A 22,898-nucleotide genomic window follows, 5' to 3' on the forward strand; every position below is an offset into this window, starting at 1 on the left:
CGCCCCAAAAAGAATCTGACATTTTAGAGGTAGGAAAGAGACAGGAAAATGCACTGGAAAGTGTAGAATAACAGTTGTTTAACACAATGTTGTACAGCCTCACCACAAACCAATTCAGATGGATGCTCAAGTAAACAGATTGCTTGGAAGAGACGTTAGTATAAAGGCATTGCAAGACTCTTTGTTTGAAATGGGACAAATTGAAGCAATAAAGTGCTGAAATTGAACCGTTTTTCTTAAACACAGCTAATAAAATGTCTACTGATTTGTCAGAATAATAAAAGAGGGAAAGGGGAGATAACTTAAAATGGAATAATGGCATATGTGTTTCCAGCGCCAGTATGGTGCGTAAGTCAAGGAGTATCAGAATACAACTGGGAAGACCCAGCTTCAAATAACCATTCAGACTTGAAGGTCATTGGATGATCTTGAACCAGCCAATATCTCATAGTCTGAACCTAATTCAAAGGTTGTTGTGAGGATAAAATGGGAGATGGGGAGAACCTAAAATGTTGCCCTGAATGCTCTTGGAGGAAAAACAGAATAAAAATGTAATTAAAAACAAAAACAAAACAATCAATGAGATAGCCAGGCAAAACAAGCAACCTATCTAGGTAAATACCTTTTCAAGTAGAGATGAACACCACCTGGCAAATTCATCATTAAAAGTATAGTAAAAGAGAAGGGTTAGGACAATTGTCAAGAGGAAGAACAACCTCTGCGAAGACCATCCTCAATCTTTTCTGCTGTGTAGAAAACTTCTGAAAGCTTGCCTGGTCAAGCAACTTCAAACTTCACATTTGGATACAAAGTGTTTCAATTAGAATTTTTAAAAATGAACCTAAAACAGAAGATCAGAAGAAGAGCCTGCTGGATCAGACCAACAGCCCATCTCATCCAGCATCTTGTTCCCTCAATGGCTGAACAAGTTGCATGTGTCAAGCACAAGAACTCCACCCCACCCCATGGCTACCAGCCCCTGGTAATGGAATGTAGTGGGCAGCCTTCAGTAAAGAAATGTTACGTTCACCATAAGACTTCTATAATGCAAATGTTATCAGTCTAATTTCTACTGCTATCACATAATCTGATGGACTGTTCCTCATTACATCATCCCCCAAGTTGCATGCAGAGCTACTCAGCACATGAAAAAAGTACCCTCCAGTTTACTCACCTGTTTTGTATTTCTTTTGTTGAAACTTTGCATCCCTTCATAAATGCAGGATATACCTGGGAAAATAATTTAGATGCAATGTAAAAATATAGGTATAGCAGTTAAGAAATCACTCAGCATTTCACAGTGCATGCTCCAAATTTTAAAACATTTCATTAGCAGAACCTGTTTACTTCACTGAAAAATTAACATTCTGGATGTTTCACAGCATATATGATAACACATGAAGTGCTAAACTTTAGTTCTTCCTTTTGAAGTATTTGATTTCAGTAATGAGATTTTCCAGATGGCTTACATACAGTTAAGATTTAACAGCCAACTCCTGAGCACAAGATCAATCTTAAGAATCCAAGTTGTGCTGTAAGATCACAATGGTTGATTGTACCCATAGTCATGGGGTGTAAAGGAAGGAGCAGCACCAGCTGACACACAGTGGTGTTGGCCCAGAACTATATTTTCTCTGTTAATTCATGTACCGCAAATACTATTGGGCAGTATTCTTTTAAATAATTGCATGAAGGGAATGACTTGTGCAACAGGACTTTCCACCTATCCTCTTCTCTCTATCCACAGATCTAATCTGGAGATTTGGGAGAACTTCTGTGACAGATGTTGGCATGCACCTGGAAGAAGAGTGTGGTGCCAAAGTGGAAGTAGCTTTACTTACACAAGGAATTACTTAGCACTATGCTGAAGGCAACTGATGTATTTCTTCTAATAATGATGGCTACTGAAGGCTATTTTAATATCAATATACACATATGAAAGGAAAATACAAACTGTTCTTTGGTTAGACTGAAAATGCTTAGGACTGTGGGTTTAGACTATCAGCAATGTAGAGCTATCTTCTTCTTCTTCTATTATTATTATTTTAAAAAATGAAAGTAAGCAAGTGATACAGAACGGAAAGGTAGACACCTTTGTCTGTCTCCTTAACAAATGCCTCCTTTGCCTTCACACTGTTTGTTTTGCTTCCTACCTCTTACAAAATAAATGAGTTCTGTTGTTATAACACTGCAATCCACATTACAAAACAAGCAAGGAAATCCCACACACCAGACAAAAGTTTACATTAAATAAGCAGCCGTTTGCATGGGCAAATCATTTCACAACTAAGCATATGCCCCATATTGTATTCAGGGGAACAAAAGCAACCCTCAGCTTCCATGTTTATAGGAAACATCTGTCTGAAATTTTTACCTATGTACCTCAGACTAAACATATTCTTTTCAACTACCAGGAGATATGGCAAGGCAACTGGTGTACTTACTTAACAAACAAGGAAATAGCACTGAACTTTCTGTAACCTTTGCAGAACAAAGCAACAATGAAAAATATTATAAAAGGCAATGTAGCAAACACTGACTTTAAAGAGGCTAATTTGAAAACGCAGTATGAAAGTATTTCATATACAGCATGAGATTGACAGAGAAGTGCAGCAAAAGCTAGAGGCAGCTAAATACTATGTCAATACTATGTCAATCACCACTTAAGCTCTCCGTTAAGTCACCAGGAGATTCAAACCAGGGACCAGTGCCAGTGGAACAGCTTTCTGGCAGAGAAAGCTATTGGTCTGGTCTTTCCTGCTCTACAGCCCAGCACAAATAATGGTAATTATACTGCAGTTCATCAGTGTAGCTGGAACAGCTGGGGAGCTAAGAAGGGTATAGATGTCCTTAGAGAGTTGCTTCCTTCAGCTTTGTTCCTTAGTCTAAGGAACCTGTCACGTAGCAGACGCTTAGCAGATTCCTCTGCATCCCTTTTCCTGAACCTTTTGGACCCCATGAGGCTGCCAGAAGACATAACCCAACCTAGTTCTGGGCAGATCCACAGAATGCAGTTAAAGCATATTCAACGCACACTTTAAAGCACATGGTTCCTTCCAAAGAATTATGGGAACTGTCTCCCCTTATACTTCTGAAAATTGCATTAGGCAAGACCATTGGCTAGACTGTCAACATTCCATAAGATCATCTCTTCTTTTATTGGGATATTTGAAGCTTGGGTTTTAGATCACTAAGTAAAAGTTGGAGGTATAAAGTCTCACACTGGCCAACTGTCTCAAGTTACAGATATACACCTTCATATCCATGAGAGAACAGAAAAATGGCTAACCTTTAACCACACCAATGTGGCAGTTTTAAATTACATTCAGCTTCTATCATAGCTGCAGTATAGCTGCATATACAACGGGTTGGTTTTTTTAAAGAATCAATGTTTAAATATATTGGGTACATATTTTAAGAAAAGCCAGGCTTGTTTAGACATTGAGATGCATGGGACTTAACACTGGGTGTGTGCTAATTTATTTTTTCCTCTAACTGACCAAGAACTATTATACTTCAAGATTCAACTCAGATCTCAAGAACAAAAGAAAAATTGAGTTATTGTGAAAACCTGAAGGCCTTTCATTCGTCTCAATTCCATGATGTTATGACTAGATTTAACAAACTAAAGCAGCTTACTCTGTTTTACCCCTTTGGCATTTCTGCCTCTAGAGAACCGCCCTTGATTTTCATCGCCCTCTGAACAGGGAGATCCACTGCTCACCCAAACACTTTTTCAAAACAAAACTTGCAAAAATGGTTGCTCTCCAATGCCATGAAGAGAAATTGGAGATGGTTTTTGCCACTGTTTTGAAGGAGTTAACATTGCACTCATTTTTGTAGATGGAGAAATATCCAACCGCAAGGAAAGTGGGAATGTTAACTGTGGTTTAGAGTTCACCACAAAGAACCTTTTCTTTGCTTTTTTAATGTGTTTTTTGTCATTCTAGGATCACACTAGAGCAGAGTGTTTAAATGTTGCTACAGCCTATTCAGTATTTTCATAAAAAATTACAGTCTGTCTTCTTGTAATAAAACAAACAGAATCTTTATAGTTTCATTGGCTCTTTGTCATCAGCTTTAGAAAGGTGGTGAAGATAAATGCCCTTATTCAATAGCTGAGGCAGAGCACTCTGCCAAGCTAAATCTTATTCTCTGAAATGGATTTGTTTGGCCATTTTATCTAGTTAAGACGATGCTGTATAAATGACTAACAGGCTACAGTACTCCAGATGAGGACATGCTATTTTCCTCAGTTTTATTCTTCTCCTATTATTCTATTCTATTGTTCCAGAAAGACTGATAGTTTATAAAAGAACAGTCATCACATATGCACACAATACGAATGCATATACATGACAAAGGAGGAGAAAAACAGCCTGTTTTTGCATTTTGTATTATCTTGGCAAGTTTGTCTTCAAAAGCAAGATTTACTAGGTACCTGTAATCTTACTAGGTACTAGGCGAACCAGAGCAGCGCACCGAAACGCCGTTCACCTTCCCACCGGAGCGGCACCTATTTATCTACTTGCACTTCGTGCTTTCGAACTGCTAGGTTGGCAGGAGCTGGGACCAAACAACGGCCCGTCACGGGGATTCGAGCCGCCAACCTTCTGATCGGCAAGCCCTAGGCTCTGTGGTTTAACCCACAGCGCCACCTGCGTCCCATAAAGTATGTGGGTGCTATTCAACTAAGTTTACTCAGAGTAGACCTACTGGAAATTAATGAACATGACTATGTTTGGGCCACTCCTTGATTTTGCTTCCTTCCCAACTGGCAAGTAGCAAGTGTGTGTGTGTGTGTGTGTGTGTGTGTGTGTATGAATAAATATATATCCTGAAGCCAAATACCCATTTAGATAGAATTGATACTATGAACAATAAACTACTATTTTACATGGCTTTGATTGTTGCATACTGGATTATTTAACCAAGAAACAAGCCTGCTACAAAAGACTGCAGACTTAATTTGGAAATCTGCACTTGAAACGCAGACTGACAGATTGGCTATTCATCCCCTGAGATTTTGTTAATTAAACAAGTGCCCTTCTAACATTGATTTTTTTTTGGGGGGGGGTACACTCTTAAGTACGGCCAGTAGTTGGTTAATAAAACTGTAAGTAAAGATATTGGTGTAAGTAACTGAGTTAACCATCTTAGTTCAAAAACGAAAAATGGACCTATGCATCGTTGTGGCCAGCAAACATTTAAAATATGGCATTCATGTGTTTGTATAAGACTAGCAGAATGTTCAGTAAAAGGACATGCATGCATGTGTGAGACTGATTTATTTTATTTTATTTTTATTTGGCCACTTTCTACAACAGTTGGATCCCTTTTGGTCTTTCCTGCCTCCATCAACTTTCCCAGTTTCCCTTACTTTCTCAATTTCTTTTGATCCTCTGTCTCTTATCTTCAGACTTATCACTTAACTGCCCAGAGGACTCAGATCTCAGGGCACACCAGCTGCAACAATAACTTCAAAAGGCATGTTAAAGCAGCTTGTGAAAAGTACTCGTTTGTGCACAGACCTCTCTGTATGCTATTCTGTTTTTTATTTTCTCTGAACAGAGCTAATACAGATTAAGGAAAGATATATAGAACTAATCCGGACCAGTTTTCCTTTATGAACTGACTTAATTCAGTTGCCTTGTAATGGATGGCTCTTTGTAACCTAGTCTTCCAGTTAGTTTCAGGTGTGTTGGAATGAAGGCTGCCAAATTCAGGTTTACCCCAGATCAGATAACTCATGGATAACCATCATGAAATGCCTGTAAAATGTCAGTTTGGGGAAGGACATAGTTGAATGAATCCACCTTTATTCAGTTCATGGTTTCTTTAAGGAGTTCTCATATTCTGCCTTGAAAACTAATGTCTGTGAATCATTTTATGAAAATGTTGGATTGAGTTTCAGACTTCTGGTTCCCGGTGGTGCATTAAATCCTTCCTTCTATTGGCAAGGAAGAAAGGGGGATCCTTTGTTTAGCCAGACAAATTCAAAAATTGTCAACTCCAGATGTTCTGAGAGAGACTCCAGGCAGGTCTTGCTACAGAATAGAGAATGGCCCTTGGGACTCTACTGTAGATGCTGAGTTTCATTTAGTATTTTAGCATCATAGTAGCAGTTGAAAGGAAAGGTGAAAATAAAGCAGTTGAATACTGTATACTATTAATGATGAGGGGTTGCCAATTATATATAAAAATTTCTATCTTTCCTTTCTCCCAGTGCAAAAGCCAAAGTGGTTCTGCACTATAAATATTTTTTAAAGTACGGTAAGTAGCCATATTAAAACAGCACTAGAAAACTATTTAAAGTGCACATACACACAAAAGTACAACACCCACTCTCAGAAAATCCTAGCATCAGTTACTGGCCAAAGGCCTGGTGGAACAAAAAAAAAAAGTATTTGTCTGCTAGTGGATGGAAAGCAGAGAGAAAGCCAGCCTAGCCTCTTGTGGGAGGGGAGCTTCACAATCTGAGAACAGAGGACAGCTACCCAAAAGGTCCTCTCTTGTGTCCATGACTGTGAAGGTGGCAGGACTGAGAGAAAATCTACCCTCTCAGAAGATAGCAGGCTCATACAGAGAGATAATGGTCCTTCAGATAGTATGAACCCAGGCTATGTTTAGATATATACTAGTTCTGATTGGAGGCCCCACTGTTCTGAATGTCTGTTTCCTTATTAATTGGACATGAACAACCAGCAGTCTTATTTTCAGCATGGGGGTGGTGGTTTAATCTGAAACCTCTTAAACTGAGAGAATGTATATCTCCATCTATGTCTGTCTGTCTGTCTCCCCCCCCCCAAAAAAGCTAGATTTTAAAGACTGATAGAATAAGCATGTTTTAGAACAGTACTGGAAGTATGTTTTGTAGAGTATATTACTTCTCTGTTGTGCATTATTTCTTTTTAGTATATTGTTACCAAGCGACCCTCTTTCCCCAACTTTTTCCATGGAGTTCCAGAAGGTGGTACTGGCACTGTTGCTCTCCATGGAAATTACCTTGTGGGGTTCCACAAGGTTCAGTTTTGTCTTCTGTACTATTTAACATCTGCAGGAATTTTTCTGGGTGAAATCATCTGGAGTCATTGGGTTTGATGCTTACATTATGGTGTTGACACCTAGCTGTTTTCCTTTTTCTCGTCCAATCTACATGTGGTAGAATCTTCCTTCACCAGGAATCTGGGACCAGTGTTAGACTAGTTCAGCACTGGTTGCTAGTGTGTTTCTAGACCCATTTCAGGACTCTGGCTCTCTAGCTCATTGTTGGCCTATAAGTCCCATCAGCGCCCACCCCAGTTTGGCCAATGGTCAAAGATGACCAGTGTAGCCCAGCAATATTTGGAGGGCCACAGGTTAGTCATTACTGCCCACCACTGTCCAAAATAGGTCAAAGGAATTTTTCCTCTCATTGTGTTCCATCCCTGTTCCTAGAATCAAGATCTGCTAATGAAAATCTGCGTTTTTGGGTTTAGGTTAGTACAGTCTTCCCTAACCTGATCCTTCTCCAGATGTTTTGGACTAGAACTCCTGTCAGCCCCAGACAGCATGGCCAATGTTCAAGAATGATGGGGGTTGTAGTCTTAACAATGTATGGATGGTGCCAGGTGAGGGAAGGCTGGGTTAATATTTAATAGGAGTGAAACTACTAAAGTTGAAGCCTCAACATTTTGGAATGCTGTTCTCTGGGAATGCTGTTCACTGGGAGATCTGTCTACCTGTCATCTTCTCTTGCTATTTTTCAAAGGCAGCTGAAAGCATTTTCATTCTATCGGGCCTTGGAAGCTTGGCTTTTAGATTGCTTCTCACTGTTTTCAATTTTTCTCTTTGGGCTTTATAGATTTATTTTGTTGCATTTTGAAATGGGTTGGATCCAGAGTACTCAGAGCTTGACTCATTTTTTTCCTTTTTGTCTCCAAAAGCTGCTTCAGGGGTTGGGGGCCATCTAGAAGAGTTGGGTAGATAATGCTTGGGGGCAGCTGGCCAGAAGGGGGAATTGGCTGCCAAAAAAGAAACCCTTTGTTCTCAGAAACCTCTGCAGATAACAAAAGGTCTGTAGAGAGCAATAGGTCCCAGGTTCAGTCTTTGGTATCTCCAGCTGTCAGGAGTCAGAGTCAGGAGTAGGTCAGCCATTAAAAAAAACCCTGGTGTCAGTGAAGTTAACTCTTTATTCAAAAAATAAAGAGGCAGGCCTAGTGAACCCAGCAACGCTTCCCAGAATGTCTTGCCCCAAGGAGGCAGTTGCTAGGGCTGCCTTCCCACTTCTCTCTAAGATTTCCCCCATGGGTGTAGTCAGGGTTTTTGTTGGGGGGGGGGCAGGCTATTAGAGGGGGCAGAAGCTCAGATTTGTATTGATTTGTATTGATGGGGGGCAGCTGTCCCCTCCCCCCTTGGCTATGCCAATGGCTTCTTCCCCAGTTACTTCCTTAGCAGCCTAAGGCTCTGGCATCTTGCCTCTCTTTGTTCCACCTTCTTCATTTCTCTGCATATTTTGGGAGACCATGGGGGGGGGGGAGAGCTGGTCACAGCAAGAGGGGAAAATTCCCTGACTTCTTCAACTGCCTGTCTCCACACCCTTGACCCTTCCTCCTGCTTCCGCACTCTGCCACAGCCTTCTCCTGCTCACCAAACCCTGTTACCTCTTCAGTTTCTGACACTTTCTCTTCCCAGTCTGCCCCCTCTTCTCCCTTTGACCACTCACTGTTGTCCCAGCACCAGTCTCTTGGCTCTGAGCCTTCTTTCCTTGGGGGTTCTCAAGCTGGTGCCTTCCACCAACTCTCTGTGCCCAACCAGAAAGGAACAGGAATGACTTCTGTCTGAAATTCAGGTGGGCTGCTGTCAGTCAGGCCACCTCACTCAGTTATTGTACATCCTGATTGACAGACTAGAAGCTTCTTAATTTTTTTAGTTGGATTCAACAGTCTGTATTTAATTCTCATATTCACAATTCTCTCTCTCTCTCTCTCTCTCTCTCTCTCTCTCTGTGTGTGTGTGTGTGTGTGTGTGTGTGTGTGTGTGTGGTTAGCTCTGGGTTATGCTAGGCCTGTGGAGACCTAGGTTTGATCCTTGATTGGCTTTAAGTAAAGCACTTTTGGTAATCCTGGGCTGTTTATGCTGTTTAAAACCAACTGGTCATATATGGTTGTTGGGAGAATAACATAGAACATTGCTAAGGCAGGGATTTAAATATAAAAAATAAATGAAGTATGCATATAAATAGTTGAACAGTTATAACAGACTTTTTAATATCCACTTGCCTTTTCATCTGGGGTGGTCAGATGAAATCAGTGAAGAATACAGTATATAGGGCAGACTGCAGGTTTGGAATTAGTGTTTGAATGTTGTTTTGCTTTGCCTACATGGAGAAGATAGCAGAATGAGGCTCAGGCTAGTAAAATTGTTCCTTCCTAAAGTGCTGCAGGTTACTTGCAGGGAGAGTTTTTACAAGGGTGTAAATTCTAAAATGCCACCTCACACATGCCTGCAGCCTTAACCCTCAAATTCAATGCAGCCATTCAGTCAGGTGCTTGATAAATCCACATATTTAGTGGCCCAAGCAGGTAGCAAATATGGAAAGTTTATCCAGAGACCCTGGGTACATTCAGCTCTGACTATTGCTAGTAGTGCAGGCCTGCTTTAAGTGAAGGGCGGGTAATTAATTCAAAAGCAACATTATTGTACGCCGGCTCCCTTGGCCAGTAAAGCAAGATGAGCGCCGCAACCCCAGAGTCGTCCATGACTGGACCTAATGGTCAGGGGTCCCTTTACCTTTTAGTTACACTTGCTTGGGGGGAGGGGGAACCTATAATACTATAAATGGTAATAAATTTATTTAAATGTAACATGCGTTACAACTTTGTTGTGAAAAACATCTGAAGAGATAGTACTTTGAAAAATAATATTAAGCAAATTTTTACTGACTTGAATAAGTAACCCACAAGAAAAAGTTCAAAATCACAGAAACCAATGAAGGAATGGAAAAATACCTTTAACCGCCTCCAGTTTATACTACTTAGCACTTTTATTAGATAAATTACCACCATTTAACTACCGCAGAAAACTCCCTAGAGGGAGACTAATCAAATATATCACACAGTGAAAACACACTTCCTTTGCTTAAGTATAAACAGCTTTTAAACTTCAGACACAAACCCCAATTTTGCAAAACAAACACATTACAGTATTCAAAACAAAGGATATATGCAATTTTCCTTGTTCAGCACAATGTTAATGGGATTTCCATTTCTTTCCTGTTTTAATTTTAAGAATGGGCTTTCTGATAAACCTTCCTTCTGCTGTTTCTATTCCTGTTCATGCTAAGAAAGGTCAAGGATTTGTTCTTGCTAAACAGTGGATGACAAAATGTTGTTCATAGTTTGAACATTGAACACAGGAGTTCCTGCACTGGGGTTATAGATATAAATTATCCAGCTAAAGGCAAGGTTATTTAAGCAGTGATCTTGTGCATAATTACATCCACATACGCAGAAAATCAATGGGACATGTGTGTGTTGACGGAGTGCAGGACTGAAGGCCTAATGAGTAATGGTGTTTTAATACATCCTGGCTTTAAATGACTAGCCTTGGAGAATTTGGCTTCATCCACCAAAAACATCACAAGATGGCAGGATATGTCTTAGAACCTTTTAAGCTGTAGGGAAATTACTTTTTAAACTTTTGCACCTGTAGGCTTCTGCATACCAACCATTAAAATTGCTATTATACAAAATCAGTATCAACAACACAAAAGTTTATCTACATTTAGCTACCTATTTGGACAGGTTCACATGTTATGTTATAATTGTGCATACTCCATCTTCCTCTGCCCAGGTCCCCCTATATTGTGGCCACTTATGCACTAGCATAAAATAGAATAAAGGAGGGCACATGTACAAATGCAAATTTATAAATAATTACTATAATTTAAATAGAAATACAAGACATCTCATCATAACCGGGGTGGGGGGGTGGGGGGTGGATAATGAGCAAACGGCCTGTGTGTCTACTGTATGGTTCTTTGTTTTTAAACCAGATAGCCCTGTAACAAATTACTTGTTCAAACAGAGCGGGGGAAGGCAAACCTTTTCTGGCAGGCAGGCCAGATCCTTATCTTCCCCATCTCTGAATGGCCAAGCTTGGGACAACTTAGTGATGTCAGGTGATGCTGTGGGACTTCAAAGCACAGAATGGGGTGTTTGAAACCCCTTTTGCAAACAGCCTTGCCAAAGGGCTCTTAAAAAGCCTACACTGCTTTTTGAGTCTCAGGTTTTTGTACTGTAAACCTTCAGGGAGAGTAATTTGTTTTATTGTTCTATATCCATTGCTTACACCTACTCCTTTAAATGTAAACAATTGTCTGTCTACCTATTATCATGTTGTTGTTTAGTCGTGTCCGACTCTTCGTGACCCCATGGACCAGAGCATGCCAGGCACATCTATTATCATAGGGCTGCCATATTCCAAACAGTGCTTTTTTTGGCAAAATTGTTGAGTTTTTGTGAATTTTCCCAAACAGTTAGCCGATTTTCGCTCAGACACTGCTGTCGACTGCAGTATTCCAGATATGTCCGGGATATTCCAGACGTATGGCAGCCCTATCAACATCTGTTACACAAAGCATTTAAATTGAACTATTTGGGAAATACAAGTTTTACAATAATTTAAGCAAAGTTCACAGTATCACATAATGGTCTGATGATGATGACGATGACGATAATGATTATTATTAATAATTTTATTATTTATACCCCACCCATCTGGCTGGGTTTCCCCAGCCACTCTGGGTGGCTTACATATCTAAAAACATCAAGCATTAAAAACCTCCCGATACAAGGCTGCCTTAAGATGTCTTCTAAAAGTTGTATAGTTCTTTATCTCCTTGACATCTGAAGGGAGGGTGTTCCATAGGGTGGGCGCCACTATCGAGAAGGCCCTCTGCCTAGTTCCCTGATTGTTAGAAATAGCTATTATGGATCAGCTACAATAGTTTTTTGTTGCTTATCAATGAAAGGAAAGCTTGCTTATCATATAATAATCATGTGAATGAATCATAATGTGTCAACAAGTTTATAAGGTCAGTTACAAAAATATTTTAAGATGAAGCCTCAAGTATAGATAATCAACAAAGCCTAAAAGCCTAGTAGCTCAGGCTATTATAAATTCCTTAACTTTGATCTCAAGCATCTGTGTTGCAGTTATGATCTACAAAAACTGCAAACTGAAGAGAACATTTTATACATTTTTACACACAAATATACATAATACACAAAGAGTCCCATTCTATAGACAGCTTTACTTTTACCATTGTCAACTGAAGTTTCTTTAGGCTTCAATTCAATGCTTACTTACCTGGGAGTAAGTCCCACTGAATTCAAGGGAACTTACTTCTGAATTAGCATGTATAGAATTGTATTTATCGTTCTTCCTTTTAAGATAAAATTAACATATTTTAGATTCCCTATATTTAGGGTAGTTCAATGGCAAATACAATATGGCTACAAACTGCCCTTATGGTGCTAATCATCAGGCATTTAAAATGTAAATTTCTTAAACAAAGCTCCCTGCCCCCAAGCAACATGGTTTTGGCCATAAATGCTTCTCCAGATGTTTCATTCTATTCAAATTGTTTCTGCCTTCGGCCCCAGAAATCTCCTCTAGTATTGTTTATGCAATTATTATTATTCTTACTACGTAATTACATTATGTATGAGCAAATGCCAGTTGTTTCAAAGTAGACTATAAAAAAATACTTGTTATGTAACCAAGTATCTTTTCTTAACTATTCTACTGTACTTTTTCTACTGTTTTTCAATGAGAAAGAGAGGAGTAACTTATTTGCAGGCTAGGTTATATGTTCTCTTGGGGGTGGGAGGGAGGGAGAATAGGGAGCAAAAATGGAATTCTGTTTGTTTGGAAAATACAATGTGCTCACTTTTGGCACACACACACACTACTAGACTTATAAAAATCAAAATAAAAGCTTAATGAAAAGTTTGAACTGTTTCATTTATTGTAGTTTGCCTTTTCAAAAGAGTTCAGTACTACTCTGCACTCTGCCCCCGCCCCCCCTGCTTTCTGGTGAGTAGCATTGAAAACTCCTTTCAGGATATGCAGATGTTTGGTGCCTTGAGTATCTTTAGCAATCTGCATTTTTCTTTTAGCTTCGTTTGCATGATGGCAGTTAAGATGAGTGCTCTATTTTTGCTGCAGATAAAAATAATAATTTAAAAACTTAGTTCCTGATCCTTTTTTTCCTCCAAATCTGCCTTTAAGGCTTCAATAAACAGTAAATCCATTGTTCTACTTGTTTTATTCTACATGGCACTCAACTCCAAAGCATAAAACTGTACTGCATTGTCAGAGAACTCTGCTTTCCCCTCAGCCTGACTTACACACACACACTTTTCCTCTCTCCTAACCACAACAGTACAATCATTTCATAGACCTACTGCCTATTAGAGGTTTTAGTATAAGGTGAAGCACATAAAATGGGTAGGCGGATAAAAATATTGTCCTATTAAACACTTCTTCAGCCCCCTCCTAAAGATGTATTTCTTATATATTTCTCTATCAGTTCTAGCTTTTTCTTAGATTTTTTTTTAATCTTACATAAAAAAAATGGTTTGGTGTGCACACAAATACGGTACTTTTTTCTCATTTGAATTTTTTTCTCATTTTATTTATTTAAAATATTTAGAACCTGCTTTTCATCATATCCATTCCATGGTGGTGTGAAATAAAAGATCAATTTTAAAACAACAGTTCCAGCATAACAGTTAAGAGAGTAGAGAAAACTGCAGATTCAACCAGCCATCAATAAACTACAAAGAAACTACCTGCATCAACCTGAATTGGCAACTAATATCCTGCAAATGCAGAAGAAAATAGCCACGTAGGTGCCGAAATTAAGTGATTCTTTGTCAATCATACCTCAGGGAATTCCACAAGTGGGGTGACACCTCAAAGAAGGCATTTTCTCATGTGCCTACATAAGGTAAAAACGACTGCCAAACATAAAGTGTTGTCTTCCAAGACAAATGTATGTACAGGTGTTGAGTCTTGTATGTAGTTATCCACATGACACCAATACAGACTTGGAAAATCTTTTGCATTACAGAGTAAGTTCACATCCACAGGCCATTCTTCAGTTTAAAGTGTGGGGCTTTGCACAAGTAAGTCTTTAGGGACACCATTGTCGCTATTAAACCATATGCCTTAGTGTTAGGCATATGAAATGAATACCTGTACTGTGCCGAAAAGTCCCACCCAAATATTGCTGTTTGACTGCGCCTTGCAGGAGAGCCTCCAGCCTCTCAGTCCACTGCTTATTGATTCAAATGTTTATGTGTCATGCAATGACAGGAAAGGATAACCTACCAAGAAAAATTGAGTCAAATAAGGAATGCTTAACAGAACAAAGGACATTTACTCAGATTACAACTGAGAATTATGTTTATTCCTCTTGCTAGCCAGTCCAAGAAATAAGAAATGTCAAACATTGTGTTATTCACACTTTTAAAAAACCTTTTTTCCTTTTCCCCAACAAAGCCCACTGTGTTTCATCAGCTTTTCAGGATGCAAGTTTTATGCACTGTTAATAAGGAAATGAATTACTAGAGTGCTTAATGGCTGTTTAAAAAGAAGCTATTGTCTGAAGAAGAGAAAAAAAGAAGCTGTTTATGAAGTTGCAGGTCTCATGCTTTATAAACAAAAGTTTTAATGGACCAGTCAGTGTTCTGGGTGACTTCAACGTGGTTGTCACAGCCCACCCTCAGCTGCCTGTAACACTCATGAGACTAAACTAAAAAAAGAAAAAAAATGTATTCATTGAGTTGGTGCTCTTGGATGTGATACATGCATGTGAGGCCCAGGGGTCAAATGTGTCCCTCTAGGCATTTCTATGCAGGCCACAGGGCTCTCCTGAGGCAATACTTTCTCCCCCCAGGCCACACAATTCAACTAGTCCTCCTCTGCAACCTTCTCAAGTGCTTCTGTCCAAGTGGAATGTGACACTGAACTATGATAATTCCTCTTGCTTGCATGTATTTTGTTTGTGTGTGTGCGTGTGTGTGTGTGTGCGTGCGCGCGCGCGCACGCACGCACGCACACACACTTTTGCATAGCTGGAATGTAGCCTACTGACTGTGGTTGCACCTACTTTTTGCCTCTGGCTCCAACCCACCACTAGCATGCAGCTCCCAAAAGGAACATACAAGAAAACTCAACTACTCTACAAATACCCTGCAAATTATCCTAAGGCTGCAGAATCAAGAGTCATTACTGTATAACCTTTAGGACTATAGTCTAGGAAAGCAGTTGTGCAAATAAATTCAATTTCAGTTGTACAGAGCAAAAGCATGCCTGTATCCTCGACAAAAGGTCTTACAACTAGTGTATTGCAAGGTATCTGTGCTGCTAGTACTGTTTTGCTTTTCTTAAATGTTAAAAGTGTTGCTTTTGTGAGTCATAGGAAGAACTAATGGCAAGGAAAGGCAGCATGCATAACTTACAGATACCTACAGGGACAGGAATGTATTCTGGCAGCCCCTCTCAGAAGCACCTAGGCTGTGTACACACAAGGGAGGTGGTGGAATTCAATGTCATGCTATTACAAATGTTCCATCTGTGCAAGCATATTGACTTGCCAGACAGAACAATCTCCCCTCCTGGCCACTTTTCTGGAAGTTTTCCCACTCCACCCCTGAGCCCATGTTGGTGGGGGTGGGGGAGAACACTGGGATGTCCCACTGCACAAGAGGAAGCCCTTGCACAGGGCGTCTGCTGATGGGGTTCATTAGGTGAATCCCACCATATACCTTTAATCAGTGCTTTTTTCCTAAAAAAAATGTTTAGGGCTACTCTCATTTTGACTCAAGAAAACCACCACTTTATAGTTCAAATCATGGAAAATAAATAAGGTAAATGGACCAAAGTACAAAGATTCACAAAATATTTAGTGGTATGTGTACCCCTGCGTATCCCACCCCACCCTGGAAAAAGCACTGCCTTTAATGCACAATATTTTCCTCAAAGAATTCAGGGCACTGAAGTTTGTTAAGGGTTGCTGGGAACTGTAGCTATGTGGGAGGTACCAACTAGAGTACCAAAAATTCTTTTGAAGGAAAGGATGTGCTTTAAAGGCATATACACATGAAGTAGCACATGAAGTACACTGCTTGAAGTAGCAGCGTGCCAGCCACCATAAGTGGTTCTTTTACAGCCTCAGCTGTTCTCTGAAGAACTACAGGGTGCCATACCCACTAAGCAGTACATTGCAGACCCAGCACTTTACAATTAAGAGGCTGAAAGTAGACAGAGGAAGAGAAGGCACAACAGGCAAGAAAGAAAAAGGGGGCCAGAGGGGAAGTCATGGTATCAACAGTGGAATGCAACAAGGTCATGTTCATAGCATACATTTAAAGCACTCTTGCACCACTTTAACAGTCATGGAGAATTCTGGGAACTGTAGTTTATTAAGAGTGTTAGAAATTGCAGGGCTGTGGGGTCAGCACCCTTAACAAACTTCAATTTCCGGTATCTTTGGGGGAAGCCATGACTGCTAAGGAGTGCTTTAAATGTGTGGATGTTACCCATGCATATATATGTTGCATTCATGAGTGTGAGACGGAAGGAATAATTGGCAGATGCAATGTGCCATTAGCGGAAATGAAGTAGTAGTGATGAGGTAATAGCAAGAGAGGAGATACTATACTGTCTGTTATGTACTGAAGTTCTCACCCTGGGCCAGCAGGGGGATACTGTAGATAGTTTTAACTCAGGTCCACATATGCAAATAAGGAATTGAAAGTGACGTTCAGTGATTGGCTAGTTACAGAAAGTTGTTACTGTTGCCTTGTAGTTGAGCTCTATATAAGCAGGTTGGCTGAACCCTTCAGTTCAGTTCTGTTCTGGCCTGTGAATAAACAAGAGCTGTTTGAAGAATCACTATGTCATCTGATATGTTCACCCACAACTTAACACTGTCCTTTTTACAGTAAGAGGTTTTGTTTGTATGCTGCTACTGACTAATAAAGCCACTTTTGGAAAACTCAAATACACATGTTCACTGTATTTCTGGGCTACAGCTAACTGTTCATCAGAATAATTTAAAATGGACTAACATTCCAGGGACGCGGGTGGCGCTGTGGGTAAAACCTCAGCGCCTAGGACTTGCCGATCGCATGGGCAGCGGTTCGAATCCCCGCAGCGGGGTGCGCTCCCGTCGTTCGGTCCCAGCGCCTGCCAACCTAGCAGTTCGAAAGCACCCCCAGGTGCAAGTAGATAAATAGGGACCGCTTACCAGCGGGAAGGTAGACGGTGTTCCGTGTGCTGCGCTGGCTCGCCAGATGCAGCTTGTCACGCTGGCCATGTGACCCGGAAGTGTCTGCGGACAGCACTGGCTCCTGGCCTATAGAGTGAGATGAGCGCACAACCCTAGAGTCTGGCAAGACTGGCCCGAACGGGCAGGGGTACCTTTACCTTTACCTTTAACATTCCATCATGATTATATCTGTTGCTTTAAGACTGCCCTTACAGTACAAAGGTAAAGGTAAAGGTACCCCTGCCCATACGGGCCAGTCTTGACAGACTCTGGGGTTGTGCGCCCATCTCACTCAAGAGGCCAGGGGCCAGCGCTGTCCGGAGACACTTCCGGGTCACGTGGCCAGCGTGACATCGCTGCTCTGGCGCCGTTTACCTTCCCGCTGGTAAGCGGTCCCTATTTATCTACTTGCACCCGGAGGTGCTTTCGGACTGCTAGGTTGGCAGGCGCTGGGACCGAACGGCGGAAGCGCACCCCACCGCAGGGATTCGAACCGCCGACCTTTCGATCGGCAAGTCCTAGGCGCTGAGGCTTTAACCCACAGCGCCACCTGCGTCCCAACAGTACAAAAGCCCATACTAAGTAAGAGACATAAAACTGTTATCCAAAGATGGTATTTTGGAAGGAATGTAGTTGTCTTCCACTGCAGCCAGTGTTTGGGTTCAACAGTAGGATCAAACTCTGGTTTACTATCCTGGTTTGCAGGCCAACACAAAACATGGTTTTACCACTTCAGATGACAAAGTATAGTTTGCCCAAAATCAATAATTACTTATTAATTACTCTGAGTATGCAAGAGGAGAGTGCATGAACCAGAGGCTCCTTCTATACAACTGACTAACCATGGCTATTTCCTTGAAGACTGCATTAAGTGTCACATAACAAGAGTAAACAAGAAGAACAGAAATGTGGAACCCAAAGGAGGAAAGAGTGTAATTAGCCAGCCTCAGAACAAACTGATACCATATTCTCCAAGCCGTTTATGTCCACAGAAAATAAACTGGCATAATATACAGCATTATTCCTGGCGATCCAGGGCAAAACAAATTCTCTCCCTAAAATGCCTTTCCCAAGTGAACCTTCTATGACATTACCCTTGGAATTTTGCTTAAGCAACCTCTGCAAATTGCAGATCACAGGTTTCAGTTCATATGCAAGAGTGTGAGGCATATGTTAAGTTTTTATGAAAAGGTATTGGTCAGCATTCATCAACCTGGTGCCCTCCGGCCTTATAGGAAGCTGCTGCAGGAGAAGGACTGCAAGCAACATCATGGGAAGGATGTTTCTAGGACTAAGGTAAAACTGTGAAGTCCCCTTGTTATTTTTGCTACTGGATCCTGCATGCCATTTAACTAATCTTGTTATATTTATAGTACTGAAATGTGGTTTGTGAATGTTGTTATGTTTTTGTTTTGCCAGGTTATTATGATATTGTAGTTTTTGCTTGAAATGCACTCCTATTTCTTTGTTGTAATCCACTTCAAGCACGACTTTTTTGTGGAACAGCAGCATACAAATAAATGGAATGGATGAATGAATATTTTGGGATGCTACTTCTATTAGGTAAAGGTAAAGGACCCCTGGATGGTTAAGTCCGGTCAAAGGCGACTGTGGGGTTGTGGACACTCAACCTGGAGGGCATCAAGTTGGCAAATGCTGGTTTTGAATAATCCTCCAACTTCATTCACTTCCAATATATATCTTTATCTTACCATTCTGGAAATGACACATAGTTTCCCCAAAAAAATTTAAAGAATGAAACAGTTATTCTGCAATTTTAGTCTTACAAGTCTTCTGAGAAGACATCACTATGAATGTTTTCATAATTCAGCTGACTCCCAACAGTAATAATAATAATAATAATTTATTATTTATACCCCGCCCATCTGGCTGGGCCTCCCCAGCCACTCTGGGCGGCTTCCATAGAAAGCAAAAATACAATAAAATATCACACGTTAAAAACTTCCCTGAACAGGGCTGCCTTAAGATGTCTTCTGAATGTCAGGTAGTTGTTAATCGCTTTGACATCTGCTGGAAGGGCGTTCCACAGGGCGGGCGCCACTACCGAGAAGGCCCTCTGCCTGGTTCCCTGTAGCTTTACTTCTCGCAGTGAGGGAACCGCCAGAAGGCCCTCGGCGCTAGACCTCAGCGTCCGGGCAGAATGATGGGGGTGGAGACGCTCCTTCAGGTATACTGGACCGAGGCCGTTTAGGGCTTTAAAGGTCAGCACCAACACTTTGAATTGTGCTCGGAAACGTACTGGGAGCCAATGTAGGTCTTTCAAGACCGGTGTTATATGGTCTCGGCGGCCGCTCCCAGTCACCAGTCTAGCTGCCGCATTCTGGATTAGTTGTAGTTTCCGAGTCACCTTCAAAGGTAGCCCCACGTAGAGTGCATTGCAGTAGTCCAAGCGGGAGATAACCAGAGCATGCACCACTCTGGCGAGACAGTCCACAGGCAGATAGGGTCTCAGCCTACGTACCAGATGGAGCTGGTAAACAGCTGCCCTGGACACAGATTTGATCTGTGCCTCCATGGACAGCTGTGAGTCCAAAATGACTCCCAGGCTGCGCACCTGGTCCTTCAGGGGCACAGTTACCCCATTCAGGACCAGGGAATTCTCCACACCTGCCCGCCTCCTGTCCCCCAAAAACAGCACTTCTGTCTTGTCAGGATTCAACCTCAATCTGTTAGCCGCCATCCATCCTCCAACCGCCTCCAGACACTCACACAGGACCTCCACCGCCTTCACTGGTTCTGATTTAAAGGAGAGGTAGAGCTGGGTATCATCCGCATACTGATGAACACCCAGCCCAAACCTCCTGATGATCTCTCCCAGCGGCTGCATGTAAATGTTGAAAAGCATGGGGGAGAGGACAGAACCCTGAGGCACCCCACAAGTGAGAGCCCAGGGGTCTGAACACTCATCCCCCACCACCACTTTCTGAACACGGCCCAGGAGGAAGGAGCGGAACCACTGTATGACAGTGCCCCTAGCTCCCAGCCCCTCAAGACAGTCCAGAAGGATGTTATGGTCGATGGTATCAAACGCCGCTGAGAGATCCAGCAGAACTAGGAAACAGCTCTCACCTTTGTCCCTAGCCCGCCGAAGATCATCAACCAGTGCGACCAAGGCAGTTTCAGTCCCATGATGAGGCCTGAATCCCGACTGGAAGGGATCCAAATGGTCCGCTTCTTCCAGGCGTGCCTGGAGTTGTTCGGCCACCGCTCGCTAAATCACCTTGCCCAAGAATGGAAGATTTGAAACTGGGCGATAGTTGGCCATCGTGGCCGCATCTAAAGATGGTTTTTTATTCTCCTGGGCTAATTTTTGCCCTGAATTTTCTGAATTTTAGTGCTGCTTCTTTCTTCTCCTCTTCCTGGCTTAGCTTCTTTACCCTGTCCATCAGTGCGCTCAGAGAAAACTCCAACGGTACAGTTTTCTTCTCCAGTTCCACAGGTATGTCGTACTGTGATAGGACTGAAGAACCCCGGTCATTCTCAGTCTTTGACGGAGTGGCCACCTGAGAAAGAGGCTGGCTCATCTTAAAACGTTTCATTTTGGGGGGTGAACTGTCTGCCTGCTGGGATAATTGGCTCTCTTTACTTTGGTTCAATTTGCATTCAGCTCCCCAGAAATCTCCCCTCGTCTCAAGACTGCCACTTTGAACTTCTCTGAAAACAGAGAAATCTTCAAGAGGTGAGCCAATTGTGTTTTCACAGCTGGAACAGCCACCATTTTCTGGCGTGCTTAAACCCACTTCCGATTCTGCTGAGGTGCTCCCACAACCAGAATCTCTATCTTCTGCCGATTTCTTGAGTTTTTTGCCCGAAAGCATGAATGTACTTGGATCCTCCTCTCTTCCACACTTCGCCTCTTTGCTGGAGCCAGTCTTCTTATTCGGAGAATCCAAAATGCTAAAAAATGCCGGAAGTTCTTTCTGCCCAGAGGAACTTTGTTGACGTTTGGCATTTTCAACACCATGAAAACGGGCCTTTTTCACTTGGTGGAGAGAAAATGATTCCCTAAGTTTGGCAACAGTGATTGCTGTTTTTTCTTTTGCGCTCAGATTCTGAGAGGAGGAGCCACGTGAAGTTTCCAAGGCAGGGCTTTCTGCCTCTTCTCGAAGCACTGTGAAATTTCCTTTAATATCTGGCAATGTATGGTTGACGATGAGTTTGTTAACATCACTGCCAAACATTCCCAACATTGAAGTCTTTAGAGTCGCCAATAGAAGTTTCTCTTCCTGCAACATTATTTGCCTTTTGTCAGGCGTCACATTGATGTCAACACATTCGGAATTTGCACATATATTAAGAGCCACAAACGGATACTGGTGTCTGTTGTACATGTGGTACACTTCATTCACAACTTTGGAAACCTTGCCTGCATCACAGGGCCGCTGGTTGATAAAGAAGAACTGCCTGTCTGTGGTACTTCTCCCGACACCATGATCGCAATGGGAAACAAAGCCTGTGATAATATAAAAATTGGCTGGCATATCAGAAACATTCAGGCCGTATTCTTCACAGACAGCATCACTAGGGGGTAGCTGAATGAAAGGAACCAAGCTCTGCACCTGCTTTGGTCCAAATATTGCTCCAATGTTTTCTTTTAAGTTTGAGCTCCCACTGGTGCACACCACAGCTTGCTTCTTCCCTTGGCCAACCTGATTGGTGCAGTTAATACGAACTCCTGTTGAAATGATACAGTATGCTTGTAACACGTGGACCATTTTTGCATACTCCTTCTTAATGTTGCGCTGAAATTCCTTATGTCGTACTGGCAAGGTATAAAATAACTGCTGCACACTGACAGTCGTCCCCTGTTGTCGTGGGCAGGGGGTCCTCAGAGTGATTTTCCCACTGTCAAATACCAAGCGTGTGCCAACCTTTGCAGATTTGTGACAAGTAATGATGGAAACTTCACTCAATGCACACAGGGAACTCAGAGCTTCACCTCGAAAGCCAAATGTTTCAACACGTGTAAGGTCAGAAAAGTCTTGTATCTTAGAAGTATAGTGTTTCAGAGTCAAGCCTGCGAAGTTCTCTTCTTCTACACCACAACCGTTATCAGAAACTTCAATAAGGTCTGCTCCATAATCTTTAAGTTTCACTTCAACACTGGTAGCACCGGCATCTATGCTATTTTCCACCAGTTCTTTCACCGCAGTACACAGATTCAGCACCACCTGTCCTGAACAAATCCGATGGACAGATTTCTGGTCTATTGGTTTGATAGCTTTAGAAGGCTGGTCCCTAGGAAGAGCAAGCTCCAGATTTTGCATAGTCTTTTTAATTACTAGAGCTACTTCGTTTAAATCAATTCTAAAGGCACAAACTGGGCAATAGTAAACACACACCCCTTGCCCTTTCACAAGGAACTCTTATATCTGTCATTTTCACAGCAGGAGAACAAAACCAGCCACATCACAGATAAATAGTTCACACAAACCCCCTATTGCCAATGGTAATTTTGCTGTGTTAGGTCACTATTCTTTTTTGCTTAGCATAGGCAAATTTCCCATGCTGAACAAGTGGATCAAATTTTGCTTTCTTGTTACTAAACTCCTTT

General features: G+C 41.7%; 1 protein-coding gene and 1 pseudogene across 4 annotated transcripts in view; both read right to left on the minus strand.

Annotated features, from left to right (window-relative positions):
- The window catches only part of LHFPL2 (LHFPL tetraspan subfamily member 2), a 121,921-nt gene that overhangs the window by 62,634 nt on the left and 36,389 nt on the right, over positions 1 to 22,898 (minus strand). For 2 of the 3 annotated variants that reach the window (XM_079995839.1, XM_079995838.1), the window contains exon 2: positions 1,175 to 1,230. The gene's annotated coding sequence lies outside the window, so the exon portion shown is untranslated. Of the gene's footprint in view, positions 1 to 1,174; positions 1,231 to 1,473; positions 1,495 to 22,898 lie in introns of those variants that run through there. The other variant, XM_079995840.1, reaches the window with a different exon arrangement.
- Positions 20,635 to 22,611, minus strand: LOC307226523 (mismatch repair endonuclease PMS2 pseudogene; annotated as a pseudogene). The gene has a single exon. The product of its transcript is annotated as a mismatch repair endonuclease PMS2 pseudogene (transcript).

The sequence above is a fragment of the Podarcis cretensis genome, assembly GCF_951804945.1.
Source record: "Podarcis cretensis genome assembly, chromosome: 11".
NCBI classification, from domain to species: Eukaryota; Metazoa; Chordata; class Lepidosauria; order Squamata; family Lacertidae; genus Podarcis; species Podarcis cretensis.